Below are 23648 nucleotides of genomic sequence, written 5' to 3' on the forward strand. Positions count from 1 at the left end.
CGCCTTAGGATTCTGCAGCCAGAGGGAGAGCCGAATGGCCTTCGCCCACCCTGCCCCTGTGTTGCTTCAGAAGCCCCCAGAAACTCCCCGGTCGGCGACCCAGCCTGAGCCGCCTGGGGTCCCAAGGGAAGCTGAACGCCCGGTGGGCTCCCGGGATGATTCTTCCCGTTCTTTGTGCCGCCTTCACCCAGTGAAGGAGCCTGTATCCACCCTGCGTGTATGCAGTCGCTTTCGGGCTGCTGCTGAGCTTCTGCTGCCATCTTCGGATCCTGTGTTCCACACGGGGGCTCCATCAGGGGAGGGATGGTGGTGAGGTTCGCTCGCGGGTCCCCTCGCGGGGAGCAGGGTCTGGCACTCACTAGGGCGCACGACTAGGACTTGTCGAATGAATCTCTCGTCGCCTTGAGCTTTTAGTCCTTTAAAGAGCCCTGAGAGTGGAAATCAAGAGATTTTTTTCCATGCGGAATTTCTTTTTACAAAGCGTTGATTTCTCGGCACCCCGCCGGGGCGGGCAAGTGGCAGGGCCTCCGGTGCACCTTCTGCGCTGTGGAGCTGCGGGGGCTCAGCGGGGCGGGGGTCGGTTCGTGGGGCCGTAGGGCGGGAGCGGAGGAAGGGAAATGCAAAAGCAGGGAAAGAAGCCGGGGAGTCGTGAACCAGACATCCAGACCTCCTGAAAGGCTCGTGCAGACGCACAGGCGGGATCTTCTGGAAGTGAGAATTGTTTTTGTTTGTTTATTTATTGTAGCAGAATGGGGAAATGGAGAGAGAACCTGAAAGAGCCCCAAACTCGAGTACCTATTGCTCCCTAAGAATAACATCTTCCAGAACTAGACAGAAACTAGGCGTCTGGGAACCCTGAAATCCTTGGAGAAGTAGCATCATCATGACCCTCTGTGTTCCTTTTGGTAAACGACTTGCTTCCATTGTTTGTTCAATTGTCTGTTTGTTAATTAAATAAAACTCTTCTCATATATCTTTAAAATTACGTTGGTTCTACTATTTTATGATTACAAATAATGCTGCAGTTACCATTCTTGTACACTTCTCACTGGCCACTGGTATATTTACATAGGGTGGAGGCCTGGAGAGCAGTTGTTCCAGCATAGTGTTTACATAGCTTTTATTTCATTCCTTTTTCTTTCCTTTGTTGCTTTATTAGCTATAATGCTTTTCTTGTTTCATTGGCTGTTTTAGGGTTTCTGGGATACATCTTTAATTTATCACAGTCTGCTTTCAAGTGTCATTATATCTCCCTTTCTGGCCTTTATCCTAGTGTTATGTAATTTTACTTTACGTATTATAATCTTTGTGATTCATTATTATTACTTTTATTTATTATGTCAAATATTTTTTAAAAGATTTAAATTATAAGAAAACGTGTAGTACATGCTTTCTAAATGCCATTTCCAATATTCATTTCTTTGTATAGGTCCACATTTTTATCCGGTATCCTTTTGCCTCTGCCTGGAGGACTCTCAAGATTTCTTGTAGCATCGGTTGGTGAATTCTTTTAGCTTTTGCATGTTTTTCAGTGTCCTCATTTCACTCACAGTTCTGAAATTTTATTTTTGCATAGAATTCTAGGTTAACTTTTTTTCTCTAGGTACTTTAAGAATGTTGCCATTTACGAAGCACCGTCATTATAATATCATCTTTCTTTCCTGTGTTTGTAAGAATGGCATAAAGCCAGTTTCTTGTGCTGGTTAAATAATTTTCAGAATGTGTATTTAAATTTAAAATATTAAATTTTACTAAAAAACTAAAAATATTAATCATGAATGTCCTAGATTCATCTTAAGTTCCATCAACAGTGCATTAAAATGTGCCCAACCTGAGGGTCAAACCTACCTGCTGATGTGTAATTTGTGTTTGTGAGACATTCTCAACAGCATTTGCTTTCCCCAGCTGAGTGATTTTCCTCACATCTGAATGTCTTCAGTGCAAAAGGAAACCTTTGTCTTTGCAAAAATACTTTCAAATATTCTTACTTCAAGTAAGTGCATTAAAAACAAACTTCTCAGTTGCATCCCTGGAATCCATGGAAAGCCCGGGAGAGACAATCAAGTGCTTCAGGATCAAGAGCTAAACAAGGGAGGACAAAGCATGGCTTCTTCACTAGGAGTCCAGCCAAAGTCAACTGATTTGGTCTCCAATGGAGATCGGAACTCGGTTCACCAGCGACGTCAGGACCCGACCCAGAGGAGGCGGACTTTCTCTTCATGGTGCCTTCAGATAGGAAATCTCCTAAGATTTCTTTCTTTCCCTTTGATCTACTTCCAACTCTCCCGTTCTATTTCTTCAAGACCTTTTTTGGATCCCTACTGAGAAGGACCTAAGGGGCCGGTGCCCTTCCCTAACGGTCCCTCCCTGGCTGGGTGTCTTCGGAGCCCAAGTTCACCGGGCACTTTACTGCCCGCCGGAGACAGCGAGAGGACCAAGGAGGTGGGGCGGGTGCCGTGGGAACCACAGAGTCACCGCGCACCTGCGCCTCGCGGGCTCCTAGGAAATTGAATAAATGACCCCTGAAGCTTCTCTGCAGGTCACAGAGAAGGGGAGGGTGGCTGCCGACCCGCGGGAGAAGCTTCAAGAAGCATCGGGAGGACCTGGCCCTGCCCCTGGGCCTTGAAGACAGGCTTGGCCAGGCTGATTTTGTCGCCTAGGCCCAAAGAAAAGGGTCAAGGGCGGCCCAAACCCTGTCCTCGAGATTAAGGCTCTTAAATGTCTGACGGTTTTGAGACTCGTCAGTAGAATCGATCCCTCCTGTATCCGGAGACCAGAGGCTCCTTTGCCAAAATTCAGAGACCAAGAAAGAGACAGATTGGGCAGATTAAAGTCTGTAATTAACCCAAACAGGAAACGTAATTTTTCTGACAAATTGTATGTGTACTGTGAGAAAAAGACTAGCCTCAAGGAGAATCTGTTTTTTGGCTTGAGTGTAGGGAAGAATGGAATTGCCACCAACAATGGTGCGTTGAAACAGCAGGTGCATCAGGGTGTAGATGTGAAGGAATTAAAAATATTTCACCCCAAAATACATTTCTTTGACATATTTTGAGATGTCTGTTCAGAAAGCCAGCTGTAGAAGTAGCCCTGCAAAGTTGTCTTTTGTTGGGGAGATTTGCATCTGCAGGGAATCTGCATTGATGCAGCCAAGTCTTTCCTTGCCCGGATCTAGGAAAGATTAACTGAGAGTCTGACACCTGTAAAGGTCTGACAGAAATTTTAGGGTTTATTCTCTCTGAGAGCTGCTACCTGTAAGGTTTCATTTACATATTAAGACCACCTTTGCTAGCCAAGCCTCCTCTTCTCTCCCTCCCATAACCTGTCTTGTCCACAATAAATGGATATACCTATGACTCTGATGGTACCTGGTTTTGGCCATGCTTTGAGCCCTCATTCATTCTGTTACCTCGAGATCATATATAAGCCTCTGCATCCCATTGTGGGTAGGGTAGGGTAATCACTCTGTGGCCCTCCCCATGTACATGTTTGTACATTTTATGCCTTTTCTCCAATTAATCTGCCTTTTGTGAGCTGATTTTTGAGTGAAACTTCAGAGGGTTAAGAGGGAGGGTTTCCATTGGCCCCTACAGTTGTGGAGCTGTAAGCAGGATAGCAAAGCTCTGCTCTTCTGGAAGCTGCAGTGAAGAACCCAGGATCTGATCAGCTGTCATAAGGGTAAGAATTTTTTTACCAGCCAGGCTCCCAGCCTGCCTCTCTGTGTGGAATCTGATCAAGTGGACAGTAAAAATCACTGTTTCTTTTCCCTCTCCAAAATCTTGATTAAGGGAGAAAAGGATTTCTGTGACTAGTCTTGGGTGTAGTGACTCTGGTGTGCTTTTTTTGTACTTTGTGGTACTAATTCATATTGTTTAATCACTTTCTTCCCAGAAATTGTCTGTTCCTTGGTCTTTGTCTCTATGTGTTATTCTGTCATAAAAGGCGGTACTGGCTGAGGTTCCTTCTCAACTTATTTTATGTCCTTGAGAGCTTGACTTGTGACCAAGTGGGAGCACTTTCTCTTGGTTTCTGCTCTCGGGTAAGAGGTGGTAGTTTTCAGGTCATATTACGTGGCCTGTCTGAAAATGGCTGGGAACCCGAGTACACTTTTTGTTCTAACTATGTCAAGCTCTTGGGGTTTATCTTAAGAAGTCCCATCCCTTCGAGGCTTTTGCCATCTCAACTCTTGTTGCCTGATTAGTCCTAGAAAAACTCAATCCCAAGAGGGCCTACCTCGTGTCACAGATTCACAGGTCTGTGACTGGAAGCCCCCCAAAATTTGTGGGTTAATGGAGGCAAACATCATCCTTAACTATCTGTGGCCTACTCCTTGCATTGAACTTTTTTCTTGGAGGGGAATCTTTGGGATTGTCTCTTCTGTGCCCTTCCCAGGAAGTTAACCTGGAAAATGACATCCTGGGCTTTCCACAAAGAGGCTATTTGGTTGAATTGCTATTGGAATAATTACACCATTGGATATTCTAGTTGCCAATGGCCTGAAGATGGATCCCTTAAATTAGACACCTGAATTAAAAAAAAATTTAGAGATCTCTTATTTGAAACAGTTGATACGAAGATCAAATTAAAAGAAAGGCACATACTAGTGTCATAGCTACCCTTAAAAATTCTCTTGATAATATTATCTGTGTTGTGTAGGGGAAAAAGTTCTCTTGACTAAATTAAAGAGCAAAATTTGATCCAAAACAAAGTTAAAATTCTTCATAAGCTCAAACTGCCTGCTCTGGATCCCTTCTGGGATTCACAATAAAGTCTGCTCTACCTTGCAGTTCAGTACTTAAAGTTCTGTGCTTTTGCTGCCATAGCCTGGGTTCAATTTCCAGTCAGGGAACCAGTTTATTTTGGCTTGATATTTGTGTGACTTTTGACTTTTTGGAATACCCATTTATTGATCCTTTTCCCATTCATGGGCAGCTTTTTTTGTTCATTTGTTTGTTTATTAAGACAGAGTCTAACTCTATCACCCAGGCTGGAGTGCAGTGGTGTGATCTTGGCTCACTGCAACCTCTGCCTCCCAGGTTCAAGTGATTCTCCCATCTCAGTTTCTGAAGTAGCTAGGATTACAGTCACCCACCACCATGCCTGGCTAATTTTTGTATTTTTAGTAGAGACAGGGTTTTGCCATGTTGGCCAGGCTGGTCTTGAGCTCCTGACCTCAAGTGATCCGCCCGCCTTGGCCTCCAAAAGTGTTGGGATTATAGATGTGAGCCACCGCTCCTGGCCATTGGCAGCTTTTGATTTCCTGTCCTTCCAGCCTCCAAAGTTTCTGATGAGAAATCTGTTGATAATCTTATTAAATATTTCTTACATCTGATCACTTGCTTTTCTCTTACCAATTTAAAGATTCTGTTTTTGACTTTTGAAAGTTTGATTATAATGTGTTTTGGTGTAGGTCTCTTTAAGTTTATCTTACTTGGAGTTTGTCTGGCTACTGTGTTTGTATTCATGTCTTTCATCAAATTTGGGAAGTTCTCAGCCATTATTTCTTCAAATATTCTCTCTTACCCTTCTCTCCTTCTTTTTTAGAAATTCCACAATGCAAGGCTGGGTGCAGTGGCTCACTCCTGTAATCTCAGCATTTTGGGAGGCCGAGGTGGGAGGATCACCTGAGGTCAGGAGTTTGAGACCAGCCTGACCAACATGGAGAAACCCCGTCTCTACTAAAAATACAAAATTAGCCAGGCATGGTGGTACATGCCTGCAATCCCAGCTACGCGGGAGGCTGAGGTGGGAGAATTGCTTGAACCCAGGAGGCAGAGGTTGCGGTGAGCCGAGATCACGCCATTGCATTCCAGTCTGGGCAGGAAGAGTGAAACTCCATCCCCCCACCCCCCACCCCCAAAATAACAACAACAAAAAAGGAATTCCACAACGCATATGTTGGCGCACTTGATGGTCATTTAGGCTCTGTTCACTTTTCTTCAATCTTTTTTTATTTCTGTTCCTCAAACTGGATGATTTCCATTGCCTTATCTTCAGGTTCACTGATTGTTTCTTTTGCCTGCTCAGCTGTCTTCAAATTTGACTTTGAATCCCTCTAGTTAATTTTTTATTTCGCTTATTTTACTTTTCTGATCCAGCACTTTTTTTCTCTCTTTTTTGATTTTCTATCCTTTATTTATATTTTCATTGTGTTCATGCATCATTTTCTTGTCTTATGCTACATCTTCCTTTAGTTCTTTGGGCACCTTTAAGACAGCTGTTTCAAAGTCTGTCAAGTAGCACATCCAGCAGGTTGTTTTTTTTCTCTCTCTCCCTTTAATTATTTATTATTTTTCTTTTCATTTTTTTCCCCCGTGACCGAATCTTAACTTGACTATCAGGCATTTTTCAGTAAGAGTTTCTGTTGGTTCATTTTTTACTTTTATTGTTGTTGTTGAAAACTGGACATTTGAATCTACTAGTGTGGTTAACTCTCGAAATTAGATTCTCCTCCTTCCTCAGGGTTTGCTGTTTTTCTGTTATTGTTTTGTTTTTTGATTATCATAGGTTGTCTCTATGCCAAGGATCAGCCTGAGGTATAAACTTATGGTCTTCACAGATGTTTTCTGAGCCTGAACCTTTCCCTGGGTGTGTGGTCACTCCCTAATTTTACCTATATATGCAGTTATTCTTGAATATTTTATCCTTTAATGTCTGGCTCCCAAAAGGGGAAAAAGAGAAAAATTGAGGGAGAGTGAAAAAAGGGTACCATCCCTTTAAACTTTCTGGAAGTTACTTCAGCTTAGGGTGAGGAGCTTGCTACAATGGGGGAAGGTACAGCAGTAGCTGCCAGCCTCTTTTTCTCTGTGCTGCAATCAGCCATTAGAGAATAGAGCCCCAATGTGTGTGTGTGTGTATGTGTGTGTGTGTGTATGTGTGTTTTAAGATGGAGTCTTGCTCTGTCACCTAGGCTGGAGTGCAGTGGCATGATCTCAGCTCACTGCAGCCTCTGCCTCCTGGGTCAAGTGATTCTTGTGCCCCAGCCTCCTGAGTAGCTGGGATTATAGGTGCCTGCCACCACACCTGGCTAATTTTAGTAGAGACAGAGTTTTACCATGTTGCCCAGGCGGGTCTTGAACTCCTGACCTCAAGTAATCCACCCACCTCGGTCTCCCAAAGTGCTAGGATTACAGGCATGAGCCACTGCACCCGGCCCAGACCCCCAATATTTGGAGACAGCATCCTTTTTGCCCATTCTGGATCCTGAAAGATGTGTGCAGCTTACTGTAGGAACACAAGCTGACTGCCTTGGTGGTAGTGTTGGGTAGCTGCTGTTGTGCTAAGGACTGAAATTGACTGAAATTACCTACAATTTACCATCTGGGCCTCCCTCTGGAAGTTGCAAGCCTTCAGTAGGCTCCAGAGTTCAGACAGATCCTGCCCGTGCAGTTGTTGTCTAGATTACAGGTGCCTCTCATTCCACCATCTTCCCAGGATACCCTCTGACCTTCTGGATTTTGAATTCAGTCAAGCTGTTCTGTAACAGCTGAGGTGAAAGCCAACAAAGATCCTGCTAAGAAAGCTCCCTGGAAAAAAAATGTTCAAAAGTAACACAAATATCAAACTGGAAAGAAATTGATTTAGGAACCGAACCCAAGTTGTCATGGTAAAAAAAGGAGCAGAACCTTAGCTATTGAACTGCAGCCTGGGGTTTGAGGTGACAACCACTGCTTTTTTAGTTTAGTTTGGCTAGCAAAGGTGGCCTTGTTATACAAATAAAGCCCCTCAGGTAGTCAAAACCTTTCTTTTCTTTTTTTTTTTTTCCTCTCTCTTTTTTTTTTTTTTCTTTTTGAGAAGGAGTCTTGCTCTGTTGCCAAGGCTGGAATGCAGTGGCATGATCACGGCTCACTGCAAGCTCCGCCTCCTGAGTTCACGCCATTCTCCTGCCTCAGCCTCCCAAGCAGCTGGGACTACAGGCCCCTGCCACCACACCCGGCTAATTTTTTGTATTTTTGGTAGAGACGAGGTTTCACCGTGTTAGCCAGGATGGTCTTGATCTCCTGACCTCATGATCCACCTGCCTCGGCCTCCCAAAGTGTTGGGATTACAGGCATGAGCCACCGTGCCTGGCCCTATCTATGCCCGGCTAATTTTTAAAAATTTTTTGTAGAGGCAGGGTTTCGCCATGCTGCCCAGGTTGGTCTCAAACTCCTGAGCTCAAGTGATCCAACCACCTTGGTCTCCCAAAGTTGTGGGATTACAGGTGTGAACCACTGCACCTGGCCTCTAAATCCATATAAATCAATTATTCACACACTGAGCAGAATATTCAGGATTTTTTTCTTATAAATGATGGGGAAAACTGGAGAACCAAAGAACACCAAGACTATCTAAAAGTGTTAAATTTTTCATTAGAAAGAAAATGACTTCATGACAGTCCTTAAGACAATGATAGAACTTGGGGAAATATGTATTCCTTGATGTTTTCTATGCATTTGCAATAATAAACAATGAAAATATGGTTAAATTTTGGAAAGAGATAGGCCTGTGGTATTGTCACAAGGGTATACAAATACTGAGAATGACTGCCGAGGCAGTGGTCTCCATTGGTGGTGACCTTCAGAAGAGACCTTGTGTTTCCACATGGCCTAGACACCTGGAAGGCAGAGATCCTAACATTCCATGACACCCCCACCTTCTAATTCTGTTATTGTGACTCCAGACTGTTACCTGGCACTGGGTCTTACTTCTGGCATTCCTATCAGAGCCTGAACCACAGACAGTACCTTAGACTCTAAGCTTAGGCACCCTGTGCCTTGTTTTTGTGGCTAAGGATCCTCAGAGTTGTGGGATGCTGACAAAGTTTATCCCAAAAGTAAGTTATTAATCAGATCTGCTTTCTTTTGACTTGTTTAAGTCCTTTGTTTAATGTAAAGAAACTTTATTGAGGTATAATTTACATACTATAAAATTTACCCATTATAATTGTACAGTTCAATAATTTTTAGTAATTTACCCGAGTAGTGCAACCATAATCATAATTCATTCGTTTTTAATTTATTATTTGTTTCGGTTTATTCTCCCTAGGTTCTGATTCTACTTCCTTCACAAGCTTCAGCATGGCAGTATCTCCCACCACTTGTTTTGGTCCAAGGGCAGAAATGAGCATCCTGGAAACCAATCAGTACTTGTGCTCTGAACTGGAAAAGTGCAAACAGAATTTCTGAGACCTCACAGAGAAATTCCTGACATCCAAAGCTACTGCCTACTCCCTGGCCAATCACCTGCAGAAATACAGTAGGTCCCATAGGGGCATGGTCACCAAAGTGATAAATGATTGTCCATCTTTCCTCTGTGAAATGAAACACTGCAGACCTTATTCTCCATCAAAATTAATTTTATCCTAACTACACTCCCAGAAAGGTAGAAGCGGGCATTTTACTCTCAATTTGCCAAGGACAGAAAAACTGAGGCACAAAGGTGTAAGGTTTGCAGGGCGAGTGTAGTGAGGAATAGAGACTAAAACCTTGGTTTAAGCATGAAACTGTCTTTCCCCTCTCAGCAATGAATATCAGATTCTACAAACATGTAACATCACTGTTGGTTAAAACATCTCAGGATTCAATTTAAACTTTTTAAGAGCACTCATTTGCAAAGCACTGTGCCAACAGCACCAGGGGTGAGGGAAGTAGTAGTATACCCTATCTGCCTTGAAGGAACTTAAAACTAGCTATTCTCAACAGAGTAACAGATATGTGGAGATGCGAACTTCAAGAGCAGACATGGAAAAAAGTCTTTATGATACCTGGATCAAGATTCTCTTCCACATAAGTTCAGATAAGCCATTCCTCATGTGCTGGTTAGATTGAGGGTATTTCCAGAAGAATCAGAGACTTTGTAACACCCTTTCTGTCTCTCTCTGAGTATCAACTTTACGGACAGCAAGCAACTGCAGGTGGACATCCAGGATCAGAGCTATGAGACATACGGCTAAAATGGGAACAAGGCCAAGTGGAACAGACCGCCATTCTCAATAGAAGGCCAGGCCAGGTTAGGGGCTGGCCCCTTCCTCTCCACAGTTAGCTCTCACATTTTTAAATCCACGGTAAAATCCCAAACCTGTTACTAACAGTCGGGGAAGGGGGAAGCTGTAATGACAAGGAATCGTGGGAACAAGGGCATGAGAGGAACAGGGATATTAGAAGAGGATTCTGGTTAACATTGAAATTGAGTTTGCTTTCCAATTTCTACAATTATTTTAAAATAAATCATTGTGTGTGGGGGGGGGTGGCTAAAAGTTGCTGTCTAACTTACTGTCATAGAAAAGTAAAGCCAAAAGCCCACTTATTAAAGAAGTGAAAAGATGAGCTTTGGTGTGTGGAAAAACTAGTTTAAAAAAAAAAACTTCATTCATTATAATTGTCGGAAAAAATTTCTCAAGCCACAGAAGAAGAAATATATTACCTAAGACCTTAGTATAAAGGTATTATTGTGCAGTGATTAAAGAGCATATACCCTAGGGCCAAATTTCCTGGGTTCAAATCTGACTTATCCTCACTGTGCCTCAGTTTTCTCATCTGTAATGGTAATAGAGTAGTAACTACCTCTTTGGATAGTGGTGATGATCATATGATGATAATTCTTAAAAACCTACTGCAACGGTACCATGACAAACACTATGTGTTGGTTCTCCCTTTAAAACACCACCTATTAGCTTTTGGGCATATATCATTTGGATCTTTCTCCTCTATATACAGTTTTACACAGCTGTATACAGATAAATGCTTAAATCTTTGAAATATTTTGGGATTATTGAAACTCTTGAAACAGGAGAACCATCAGTCCTACAGTTCTTAGTATCTTCCTAAACACACAGGAAGTCATTATTTCATGCCCTTATGTTCATGTTTTACTTAAGAGGCTGTAAGGCTTGGGAAATTGGCCTTAAGATTTGAAGTCATGGCCGGGTGCAGTGGTTCACTTACTGTAATGCCAGCACTGTGGGAAGCCAGGGTGGGCGGATCATTTGAGGTCAGGAGTTCGAGAGCAGCCTGGCCAATATGGTGAAGCCCTGTCTCTACTGAAAATACCAAAACTAGCAGGGTGTGGTGGGGCACACTTGTAATCTCAGCTACTTGGGAGGCTGAGGCGGGAGAATAACCCGGGAGTCAGAGGTGCAGTGAGCCGAGATTGTGCCACTGCCCTCCAGCCTGGGCAAAAAAGTGAGATTCCATCTCAAAAAAAAAAAAGAAAAGAAAGAAGAAAAAGATGTGGAGTCAGACCCCAGGGGATGTGAATTCTGTCTGCCTCATTCCAGTTGAATCATCTTGTCAAGTGACTTTATCGGCCTGTGGGCTTTTCTTTCCTCATCTCTAAAACAGGGAGTAAGTAGTTGAGAGACTGAGGAATAAAGATATGGAAATCCCAGTGTAAAGCCTGGTACTGGGGATACTTTTATCCTTGAGATAGACCCTGCCTCCTGCCCTGCAGGCAGTGACCACAGCAGCACGGCTAGCTTTCCATCATGCAGGCATGTCTGTCTTTTCTCAGAGTGTGAAGAGTGCAAAGACCTTACAGAATCTGTGCTGGAGGAAGAGGTGCAGTTTCAGGAGAGGGAGCTGGCCGAATTGCCAAGGCCAGCTGCAAGGCTCCGGTAAGGAGGTACCTCTGTGGGAAGTGTATAAACACTGTTTGAAGTGGGGCAGTCCAGGCTGGTAAAACCAAGAGCAAACTTGTGCAAGGACAAGGGCAGAAATGTATGAGGCAGGCACAGAACTAGACTAAGACACAATGAGCCTATGGTCTAGTTAGGTCTCTAGGATTTTCCATTAAATATCATATTAGTGAAATAGAGACAGCTGCCTGCGATGGAATACTAGCAATGTGGCTTCTATTTGTGTGTCCTTGGTCAAATTTACTTCACTTTTCTGTGTGGCATTAACCTAGGCTACCTCATTTATAGAATGGAAATACTGACAGTATCTACCTTAGAGGGTTATGAAGATTAAATGCACAATTGCAAGTAGTTAGAACCATCTCTAACACATATAAAACTCTGAACAACTATTTTCTGTAATTATTATATTTGTTCCCATTTATAGATGTGGTGATTGTCATTAACATTTACTATAAGAGATATTTTCAAACTTTCCAAAGTGCCTTTCATGATAAGAATGTTTCTCCTCCAAACTTTTAAAAAAAGTATTATACTAGGTGGAGTATTAACTGGTAGGGCTATTGGGTAGAGAGACGACTGAGCAGCTATTATGTGGAAAATGAATTATTAACTCACTCAGGATCAGCATTGACTATCCTTAGAGGGTTTCAGACATAAGGTAGATTGTAGCATTCAAAACTTCTTTTAATCCTTTGTTGAAATGAAATCATAGAAGCTCAAATGTATAAAACTCACCAAACCAGAGATATTTGATTGAAGGGGGGATAGGTCTGGAGCCCCTGTTTCTCCCCATTATGTGTCTTTACTTCCCCTGACACTTTCTAGTAACTCCAAGGAATAGAGTTTGAAAGAGGACCTGCAGATAACTACTTAGAAGAATAGCAGGGAGAAAATTCAAGCATTAGATGGGGTAGGTGACTGTAAATGTTTAGTCCAGCTCTGGGATTACATAGTTCTAAACATTAACTGAATAACTACTTGTATGTGTACACACTACCGGGTGCTGTAAGTTGGGTAATAGGTGGCACTATCTTTAGACTCACAGAGCTCACACTCTACATTGGAACCCAATGTGTATTAGTCCATTCTGACACTGCTATAAACATGTATCTGAGACTGGGTGATTTATAAAGAAAAGAGGTTTAATTGGCTCATGGTTCTGTGGTCTGTATAGGCTTCTACTTCTGGGCAGGCCTCAGGAAACTTACAATCATTTCAGAAGTCGAAGGGGAAGCAGGCATGGTCTTCACACGGCCAGAACAGGAGAGAGAGAGAGAGCAAAGAGGGAGGTGCTGCACTTTCAAACAACCAGACCTCATGAGAACTCACTCACTATCACGAGAACAGGAAGGGGGAAATCTGCCCCCGTGATCCAGTCACTTTCCTGCAGGTCCCTCCCCCAACATTGGGGATTACAATTCAACATGAAGTTTGGGTGGGGACACAGAGCCAAACCATATCACCATGAGAAATATTTAAACAATAATTAGAAAACAATGAAATCCCACATACAGTAATGAAATTACTACTCAGAACTTTACTTTTTTTTTTTGAGATGGAGTCTTACCCTGTTGCCCAGGCTGGAGTGCAGTGGTGTGATCTCAGCTCACTGCAACCTCCACCTCCCAGGTTCAAGTGATCCTCCTAGGTCAGCCTACCAAGGAGCTGAGAGTAAAGGTGCACACCACCACGCCAGCCAATTTTTGTATTTTTAGTAGGGATGGGGTTTCGCCATGTTGGCCAGGCTGGTCTCAAAACTCCTGATCTAAGGTGATCCACCTGCCTTGGCCTCCCAAAGTGCTGGTATTACAGGTGTGAGCCACTGCGCCCGTCCAGTACTTTAGTTTTAACTGCCTTCTTACTGATTATAGTCTACCTTCATGTCATTAAAAAGAATACTGCCCTTCTTGACCTTTTCACTGATTTTTCTTTTTAACTTTCAATGAATACCAGAGATACCTACCCAACACTTTTAAATCTGGCTTTTTTTTTTTTTTTTCCTGCCAGTTACTACATAATGTTGATGTATATTGTATGAAAATGTACTTGGGCTAAAGTGGGGAACCAAAGGGGCATATTTTTAAAGCAAAGTTATTAAAATAAAAGACAAACCCAAGGCTGTTTCTTCATTCCTTCTGCCACAGGCAAGTCACACAACTTGTACAAGGATTCATCTCTGGCCAGGTGCGGTGGCTCATGCCTGTAATCCCAGCACTTTGGGACACCAAGGTGCACGAATTATTTGAAGTCAGGAGTTCGAGACTAGCATGGCCAACATGGCAAAATCCTATCTCTACAAAAATATATAGCTTATCCTGGCATAGTGGTGGGCACCTGTAGTCCCAGCTACTTGGAAGGCTGAGGCAAGAGAATTGCTTGAACCTGGGAGGCGGAGGTGGACACGGAGGTTGCAGTGAGCTGAGATCACGTCACTGCATGCCAGCTTGGGCGACAGAGTGAGACCCTGTCTCAAAAAAAAAGAAAAAAAAGAATTCAACTTGGGAGTTCCTTACAGGGATTCTAAGAAATCTCTCCTCTTAAACTTCTATAACCTATTATTCACTACATTCCCTCACACATTTTACTCTTCTTTCCCATGTTAGGATACATGATCCCTGAATTCAGGCTCAGGCTGAAGAACTGACCCACTTACGACAGAAGATACAGGAAGGGAGAGGTGTCTGCTACCTTTTCACCCAGCATGTGAAGAACATAATTAAGTCTTTTGAGGGCCTTCTCAGGAACACTGGCATTGCCTACTACCAGAGACAGAGATTCTGTGAGCAAAGGAAGCCAGCTGACAGAGATCCTTGTCAGAGAACTTGCCACAGGTAAGTTGGCTACAGGCTCTGAAGACCCTTAGCTCCTCCCAAGTGCCCCAAAGTGGGGAGAAAAAAATGCAAAGTTATCTCCATTGTAGATTTTGTTTTAGTTTTGACTATAGTCCTTAATCTGCATTCTACTGTCTTCTCTTTAGAGCACTCAAGTAATCACTTTTCATATTCTTTCAAGAGTTCTGAGTTTTGTTTTTTATTTTGAGACAGAGTCTTGCTCTCTTACCCAAGCTGCAGTGCAGTGACACAATCTTGGCTGACTGCAATCTGTGCCTCCTGGGCTCAAACAATCCTCCCACCTCAGCCTCCCAAGTAGCTGGGACTACAGGTGTTTGCCATCACACCTGGTTAATTTTTGTATTTTTTGTAGAGACAGGGTTTCTCCATGTTGTCCAGGCTGGTCTTGAACTACTGAGCTCAAGTGATCCACCTGCTTTGGCCTCCCAAAGTGCTGGGATTACAGATATGAGCCACTGTGCCAGGCATGAGAGTTCTTAGTTTCAATCAGTAAGAGAGAGTACAGTGGATTACTTCATCTTGATGAGCATAAGAACTCACCTTCATTTCTGGAAGATGTTTTCACTGGATGTAGGATTCTAGTTGACAGTTTTTGTTTTAAAAAAGTGTTTGAAAAGTGATATTCCACTGTCTTCTGGCTTACATTGTTTCCAACAAGAAGTCTGCCATAATTCTTATTTTTGTTCCTCTGTACATAATATGTCTTTTTTCTCTGGCCGCTTTTGAGATTTTCTATTTATCACTGGTTTGAAGCAGTTTGATTAAGATAAGACCTTGTATAGTTTTATCTTTTACATATTGTTCTACTTTATTTAGTTTCTTGCATCTGCATGTTTATAGTTCTCATCAAATTTGAATAATAATGACATATATAGTCTTATCTATGGCATATACAATATATTATATTTGGCATATATATATCAAATATATATAATGTATATTCTATTCTTTCTCTCTATCCTCTACTTCAAAGACTCCAGTTATATTTGTATTAGCTGCTTTGAAATTTTACCACAGCTGACTAATGGTCTGTTCATTGTTGTTGTATCTTTTTTTCTCTCTTTGTTTCTTTCTATTTCCATGTCTTGGAATTGACTAATCTTTCTTTAACAGCATCTAATCTGCTGTTAATCCTATCCAGTGTATTTTCATCTCAGACTTTATTTTTCATATAAATTTATGTCTTTTTTTAATGTCTTCTGTGTAACTCCTCATCATTTCATATTTTCCTGTAGCTTCTTTATTTTATTCTATTTTTTGAGACAGAGTCTCACTCTGTTGCCCAGGCTGAAGTGCAGTGGTGAGATTTTGGCTCACTGCAACCTTCACTTCCTGGGTTCAAGTGATTCCTGTGCCTCAGCCTCCTGAATAGCTGGAATTACAGGCACGTGCCTCCACACCCAGCTACTTTTCATATTTTTCAGAAAGATGTGGTTTCACCACATTGGCCAGGCTGATCTCAAACTCCTGACCTCAGGTGACCCACGCACCTTGGCCTTGCAAAGTGCTGAGATTACAAGCATGAGCCACCACACCAGCCTAGCTTCTTTAATACAAGGAATATAGTTATATTTGTTTCAATGTACTTGTCTACAGATTCTGTCATCTGTGTCCTTTTTATTGTTTTTTAATTCTCACCTGGTGTGTCCTTTCTAAGTCAGTTTAAGTAGATTGATTTTTTCCCCCTTCTTATCATGGATTATAGTTTTCTCTCTCTCTGCATGCCTAACATTATTTGATTTGGGGTTAGACATTGTGAATTGTAACTTATTGAGTGCTGGGATTTTTTGCGTTTTGTGTTAAAATTCTTTTAGCTTTGTTTTGGTATAGAATAAAGTTACTTAAAAACAATTTTCATCTTTCCAAGCTGGCTTTTTAATTTTTTTTAGGCAGGATTAGAGCAGCTATTAGTCAACTGCTATATTTTTTCCCACTGTGGAGGCAAAATGACTTTTAAGAAAATAGACCTTACTTTTCAGAGTAGTTTCAGAGTCACAGCAAAATTGAGCAGGAAGTACAAAAAGTTCCCATATACCCCCTGCCTCCACACATGCACAGCCTCCTAGACTATCAACATCTCTCTCCAGAATGGCACATTTGTTACAGTTGATGAACTTACATTGACGTGTCATTATCACACAAAGTCCATAGTTTACATTGGGGGCAGTACTCTTTTGAAGATTCTAAGCCAGTGATCTCCCACAGATTCGGCACCAGGGACTGGTTGCATGAAATACAATTTTTCCACAGACAAGGTGGGGGTGGGGTGGTAAGGGTTGGGAATTGGGTGGTTTCAGTATGAAACTGTTCCACCTCAGATCATCAGGCACTAGTTAGAGTCTCATAAAGAGCATGCAACCTAGATCCCTGGCATGTACAGTTCACAATAGGGTTTGTGTTCCAATGCTAATCTAATGCCATCGCTGATCTGACAGAAGGCTGAGCTCAGGCGGTAATGCTTTCTCGCTGGCTGCTCACCTCCTGCTGTGTGGTACCATTCCTAACAGGCCATGGACCAGTGCTGGGGATTGGGGACTCCTGGTCTAATCAATGCTCCCTCTATTAAAAGAGATTTTCACACTAGCTGATGGAAATACCAAGTGTTGAAAGCTCTGTGTGAGCTACAGAGATTATTCCTTTTGGGAAGTTCTTTGCCCTGCTTTGCATAATTTCCTCAAATACATGTACTAATCAGTACTTAGCTGAAGATTGAAGACAGATATCCAAGGCATTCTGTCTGTGCAGCAACCTATTCTCTAGTCTGTCCTGTGATGTCTAGCCACCCTGACTTCTTCAAACTTACTACCACGCTCTGTCTGGGTCCTCCCTCCCTGCTCTGCAGTTGACAATCTCAGGCAACAAACTGGAGCAATCATAGGGCTCACCTCTTTTATTTTCTCTCTCTCAGGGATCACTGTACTGTACTGCACTATATCCAATGTTGAAGCTAGAGTTTAAAATACTTTTTCCAGTTTCTTAGTTGTTTAAGGTGGAGGACAAATCTGGTCCCTATTACTCCAACTTGGCCAGAAGCAGAAGTCTCCATTCCATCTTTGTGGTCAGAAAGAACAGTATGATAGAAAGCAGCTTGTTAGAATGGGAAGATCCATGGACTAAGAATCATAATTACCCAGGCTCTAGTCTCAGCACTGTATTTACTAACTTTGTGCAAGTGATTGATCCTTCTTGAATTTCTGTTTCCTCATTTGTAAAGTGGGTCAAATCATAATTCCACGGCTGCTGTACAGATCAGTTGAAGTAGTATCTTAATGTTCATGAGTGTATTTCTCTTTCAGGGTTATTTATTTATTTATTTTCAGGTCCCAATAAACTGTCCAAATCTTTTGGGGTTAGTTCAGGCTCTGTATATAGGAGAAGCTGGTGTTAGAAAAGTTGATTTATACTGGAATATTTTTCATAGAATCACCCCCAATTCTCTCTAACAAACTGAGAAGAAAAAAAAAAGAATTCCCCCCAAGAACATCTGAGGAAGCACAACAGGGACAGACTTGAAGGTACCTGTGCAGTCCTCTGGTTTTGGAGTAGAGGTAGGACAGGGCTATTTGTCCTCTCAGAGACTGGAGCAGGTTCTGTGTGTGAGTAGCTATGGGACAAACACTTATGGTCTGGCAAACAGCCTGTGGCAGGAAGGAAAGTTACAACTGGAGAAGTCCAAAGGGCAGCCAGGCAAGTATTCTTTGAGCTGGGGAACAAAAGACATTTTAAACTTTTTGCTCTGCTTCAGGCAGCTGATGTCATGGTGATGATTCACCACATCAGGAACACCCTGTCCAGTGGGCTCAGGCAAGCCTGCCAGGTCACTTCTCTAAAGACACAACCTGAGGCCTCCTGCAATAATTCTCACTGAGCATTCTGAACACACATGTAAATAAAGGGTTATGTCCCTGATCATATAGGCCCCATGTGTGCAATGTGTGAAATGGGACCTGCTTAATTTCTGACTAGCTCTTTCTAATTTTGGTTTGTAGAAAATCACAATGGTAAGAAAAATGAAGACAGGAAAAAGTCACTGGCTCCCAGGTAACTCTAAATGATGAAGAGGCTGATAATGGACTGACCAAATCTAGAGAGGATCTCAGAAGCAAGGACTCAAGAGCTTAAAGGTCCCAGATCTAGAAAAAGCAGAAACTGTTGATTGTTCCTTTTTCTGTTGACTGATTACATAATTGTGTCCATTTAAAAATGGTTCTCTGTTCTCTTTGCAGTTCTTGTATTGGTTCCTAGTTCCTAGTAATTTCTCACACTTAGTTAACTAGTCAGTCTTACCGAAAAGTAAACTAACCAGGGATCCCTGGTTTCTGTATTTTTAAAACCTATAGGGTTACAAACCAAAGTGAGATGCCTATCTGGTTTCTTTACAGTTGTCCTAAATTATGTTGGCAGATATTTTATACCCAGAAGTTTACCTTGAAAACTAAATTGAAACCATATCAAGTATTTAGAGCTAGGGGTCTAAAGTCTGCAAAAGTCCTGGGAGGTTCTGTTGTCTCAAGAGCCAGTATTCAATGGACCACTCCACATCATATTAAATAAAATTTGAACACAGCATTTTGAAGCCAATAGTATGGGTCTCTGTGTGTCCTGTGTGCCCTGAGTGTATTGTAGAGTAGTTGTTGAGTCTGCTGCCTTATCTGTGTGTTATGAGGTCAATGCACTGATCACTTGCTGTTTTCACTTCTGTACTAACTCTAGGCACACTCTACTCCCAGTCAAAAGTGGATTGTATATGTCCTCTTTGATGTGATCGTCCCTTTGGTTTTGGTGCCTCTTACATCAGCTTCAGATCAGAACTAGCTATGAAGCTGTGGTTCCAGGCTGCCTTGGTTTAATCCCTTGTCTTGCCTACTCCACCAGGCTCAGGAGGGCGTCCAGGAGGAAGAAATGGATGAAGTCCTGGAGGACTCACTAGATGAACAGTATTTGACCCATTCCAGCCGCCATGACTCCCACCAGCTTCCCAGCAGCAATGCCTTCATCTTTGATGCACAGGAAGACCCCTCTGCTCTGGATATAGCAGTAAGTGCTCCTTTGATAAGAAAAATAAAGCTCCATCAATCTCTCAGTAGCTCCTACATTCTACATGCTCACCACTTCTGTCTAAACTGAGAGATGTTATTCTCTGCAGGCAGGCCCTAAACATTCACTTTAAAAAAGTAATTAGGCTGAACACAGCTCTGGGATCAAGTCTCAAGTACAGGTCCCTGGAGGGTCAGGTGATTTGCTCTGTTCCTGTCCTCACCTCAGTCCCTCTGGCCCCGACTGGCATCTGCAAGCCTGTATACTCAAAGCAGGCCAGAATGGAGAGAGTGAAGAGATTATGTCAGACTCTCTGCCACTGCTGTTGCACATGTACAAATCCGTTTAACAGATCTCCTTCTTTAAAATGGGACATCTTATCTTTCCTGAAATATATATATTTTTTGAGACAGGGTCTCTTGTTCACTCACCCAGGCTAGAGTGCAGTGGCATGATCTCGGCTCACCACGACCTACAACCCAGGGTCAAATGACCCTCCCACCTCAGCCTCCTGAGTGGCTGAGACCACAGGTGCATGCCACTACTCCCGGCTATTTTTTTGCCTTTTTGGTAGAGACAGGGTCTTGCCTTGTTGCCCAGGCTGGCCTCAAACTCCTGAGCTCAAACAATTCACCCACCCCTGCCTCCCAAAGTGCTGGGATTACAGACGTGAGCCACCACACCCAGCCTTCCTGAAATATTCTTGATAATTATAGTTCCTGAACTGTTTTCCCAAGCTGTTCTAGCCAACCCAAGAACGTTGGCAGGCTTGTCCATATGTTTGCTGGTACAATTATACTGGTTCCTGGGTTTCAAGCTCCAGTCTCCATCTCCCCTCAGGTGCTTGCTTTCCCATAAGGTTCCATCTGACTACTAGAATATCAGGGGATTTCCGTAAAGACAAGATTTTGATCTTGGCAAACCTTTGGTAAATAGCCAGGGTGCTCAATCTTTGTGCAGCACCAAGGTATTTTTAAGATGTCTGTTAGTTTAGTCTCAGTATTGTAATTCAATCTAAATAAACAATGAGGCTATCTGCTGGAGAAAAGGCTGAATCTAACAGCAATGCCACCAGCATGTCCTCTTCCCAGAATAACTCCATGCTAGCCATTGGAGCTTCTTTAGGTACATAAGAGCCCTTTGGGTTGGTAACCTCACTGGTGTGTGTATAGATTAAAACCTTGACCTATATCTCCTCTCCCTTACTTGAATGTTTGACTTTGCTTTGGGGGCAAAAGTTTGGATTGTTAGGGGACTATATGCTTTATATACTCTTCTATGCAATAGAAAGAGATTATATTAATTCACTCATTGAGCTTTCATAGTCATATAAACCATATTGGCTTGTCATTTTGTCAGTGATGGGTGTAAGTATGTGGCTTTTATTACTCATACTATCCTCTGACAAAGGCATCCTTATTTCTCTTTCCAATTTCACAATAAGGTGCAGAAGAAGGTCTTTACCATCTGTTAAAGATTTTCAGGGCTGGGCACAGTGGCTCACATCTATAATCCCAGCCCTTTGGGAGGCCTAGGTGGGTGGATCACTTGAGGTCAGGAGTTTGAGACCAGCCCGGCCAACATGCTGAAACCCCGTCTCTACTAAAAATACAAAAATTAGCCAAGCATAGTGGTGCATGCCTGTAGTCTCAGCCACTTGGGAGGCTGAGGCATGAGAATCCTTTGAACCTGGGAGATGAAGGTTGCAGTGAGCTAAGATGGTGCCTCTGCACTCCAGCTTGAGTGACAAAATGAGACTCTCAAAAAACAACAACAAAAAAAGATGCTCAGGAGAGATATTTTGTAGAGAGGAATATATTCCCTAGTACCTATAAGTCATCTCAAGGAGGTGGTCATACCTTTCCTAGTGCTAGAAAAGCCCTATTCAGAGACCTTCAGTGTTTTTCCACTTCCTGTCAACCTGCCTTATACTTCCTATATCTCCATGTGGGAGGCATCCCTGTGGAGTTTGCTTAGCACTTGGCCATGCTTTGTTTGAAACCTTAAAAGCTCTTAAAGAAAGTTGCCTTATGTTCCCTGATGAGAAGATGAAGTTGGGAAAAGAATGGTGAAGGGCAGAGATCTTGATGAGAGGCCCCTGAATACCCCTTTAGTGATCGGCGTTCTTCATTTCCCATCTCATTCCATGTCCTGGTGGAATGGCTGCAGAAGATGAGATCCAGAGCCAGCGGTAGCACCTGAAGGAAACCCTTTTCATCAACAACTGCCTGCGAGAAAAGCTGGAATGTCATCTCAGCAGCTTTGACAAAGAAAATGGTAGGAGAGGCCCAAGTTGGTCTGCTTCTGGCAATACGTATTTTTCTAAAGGCATGTGACTGGGGCAGAGTTTTACAGATTTCAGGCACTTTGACATACTTTACTTCACTTATTCATTACAAATGTCCCAGCTAGAGAGGTAGGGGAGCTACTATCATTCCTATTTATAGGTAAATATGTAGGCTTAAAGATTTGCCTCCATCTTAGAGGTATCTACCTCTAAAATCATTCTTGTGATTCCTAGGCTGTCTTCTGTCTTCTGTCTGCTGCTGTACACTGCCTGCTGTCTCTCTGCTTCTTATGTGATTGGCATTCAGTAGAACATAGGTTTCTGAGCACCTCATGTAGCAGAATGAGAGTCTCCTCTGCTGCCATCCTCATCAGCTTCCCTTATGTCTTGGTTACTCTTCATTCTACCACCCCAAGGTGGTTCTCTCCAACCCCCCTCCTCTTAGATTGCTCTCACACAGAGGCCATCATTTCATAACATTGTGCTGGGCCAGAAGAACCATAACCAGGTCCCTTCCTATACCAAAGCAGCAATTATTTTGGAAAAGCCTCCTTCATATTGCAGCCATTGGACATGATAATACATGTGATGTGCTGGAGTTTGTTGAGAATCATGTGAAAATTAAGCTTCTGCCCCATCACACTAAAGTTCCAGCCCTGAGTCCCCACGGTTTTCTCCCTAGGCTAAGATAGAGAGGAAGAACATGAAATGTGCAGAAAGCATTCTCTTAAGCAAACGTGTATAATTTGCCTAAACTTTAATTATTTCCTGGAACAGGATGCACCTCTAACCTTTACAGGCACATCATAGATTCTGTTGTCCAGCTGTATAATGAAAACAGAGTTCTCAGAGAATACCGGAGACTCCCCCGACTTGCCTGAATCAAATTTCCAGAGGTAAGTGGTGAAAGGCCACAATATGAAGTCACTCTCAGATGGGTCCCTTCTCTTGTCACACTCCACTGTGGAAACAAAAGAGGATGGGGAAGCCAGAGCTGCTCAAAACCTTATAACCCACAATTCTCATGGTTATTCTCAACTTACAGAGGGCTGCTTTCTAGACACACCACCTCCAGGACTCCAGACTGCCAGCCTCCAGGAATAAGTAGCTCTGAGAAATATAGTATTTCAGTGCAAGCCACATTCCACTATTGCAAATTGGAGAAGAGAAGGACAAACTTACAAGGTGAAAAGATTTAAGAGAACAACATGGTGAAACCCCGTCTGTACTAAAAACACAAAAATTAGTTGGGCATGGTGGCATGCGCCTGTAGTCCCAGCTACTCAGGAGGCTGAGGCAGGACAATCATTTCAACCCGGGAGGCGGAGGTTGCAATGACCCAAGATTGCGCCACTGCACTCTAGCCTGAGTGACAGAGCAAGACTCTATCTCAAAAAAAAAAAAAAAAAAAAAAAGAAAGAAAAGATTTAAGAGAACAATTATTTTAATTGAATACATTTTGTCAAGATTAAATCAACTTTCCCCTAGGGTACTGATAGAATATGCAATCATAATTTAGATTCTAACTTACTGGTCTTTGAGAAAGTGTGAAAACCAAAAAGGTGCCATAAGCCAAAAAAGGAGCAAAAGTCCTAATTTTCAAGGTGATGAAAATAAAGAACTAAAAAATTGAAATCATCATAGTTCATCTTGGTCCTTGTCAAAATACAAATTTATTGATTGAAATTATAATATCCTAGCTACCTTATTGTGCCTAGCTCTTACCACTGAGGAGAAAAACCAAATGCAAACAAAAGTATGATCAAATTGGCAAAAATGTTTACAAACCTGCAAAATCTCTTCAGCCTATCCCTTAAACTCCAGACTTGGTATTTACTAAGCTCTGCTGTGTACA

At 42.5% G+C, this 23648-nt stretch overlaps 1 protein-coding gene and 1 pseudogene across 1 annotated transcript in view; both read left to right on the forward strand.

Moving 5' to 3' along the window:
* Window positions 1–23648, forward strand: part of LOC116468019 (putative neuroblastoma breakpoint family member 7) — a 901770-nt gene that overhangs the window by 172689 nt on the left and 705433 nt on the right. The window lies entirely within an intron of this gene.
* LOC116468029 (neuroblastoma breakpoint family member 6-like protein) lies at window positions 1445–23112 on the forward strand (annotated as a pseudogene).

This window comes from Hylobates moloch, unplaced genomic scaffold (assembly GCF_009828535.3).
Source record: "Hylobates moloch isolate HMO894 unplaced genomic scaffold, HMol_V3 SCAFFOLD_5, whole genome shotgun sequence".
Classification (NCBI taxonomy): domain Eukaryota; kingdom Metazoa; phylum Chordata; class Mammalia; order Primates; family Hylobatidae; genus Hylobates; species Hylobates moloch.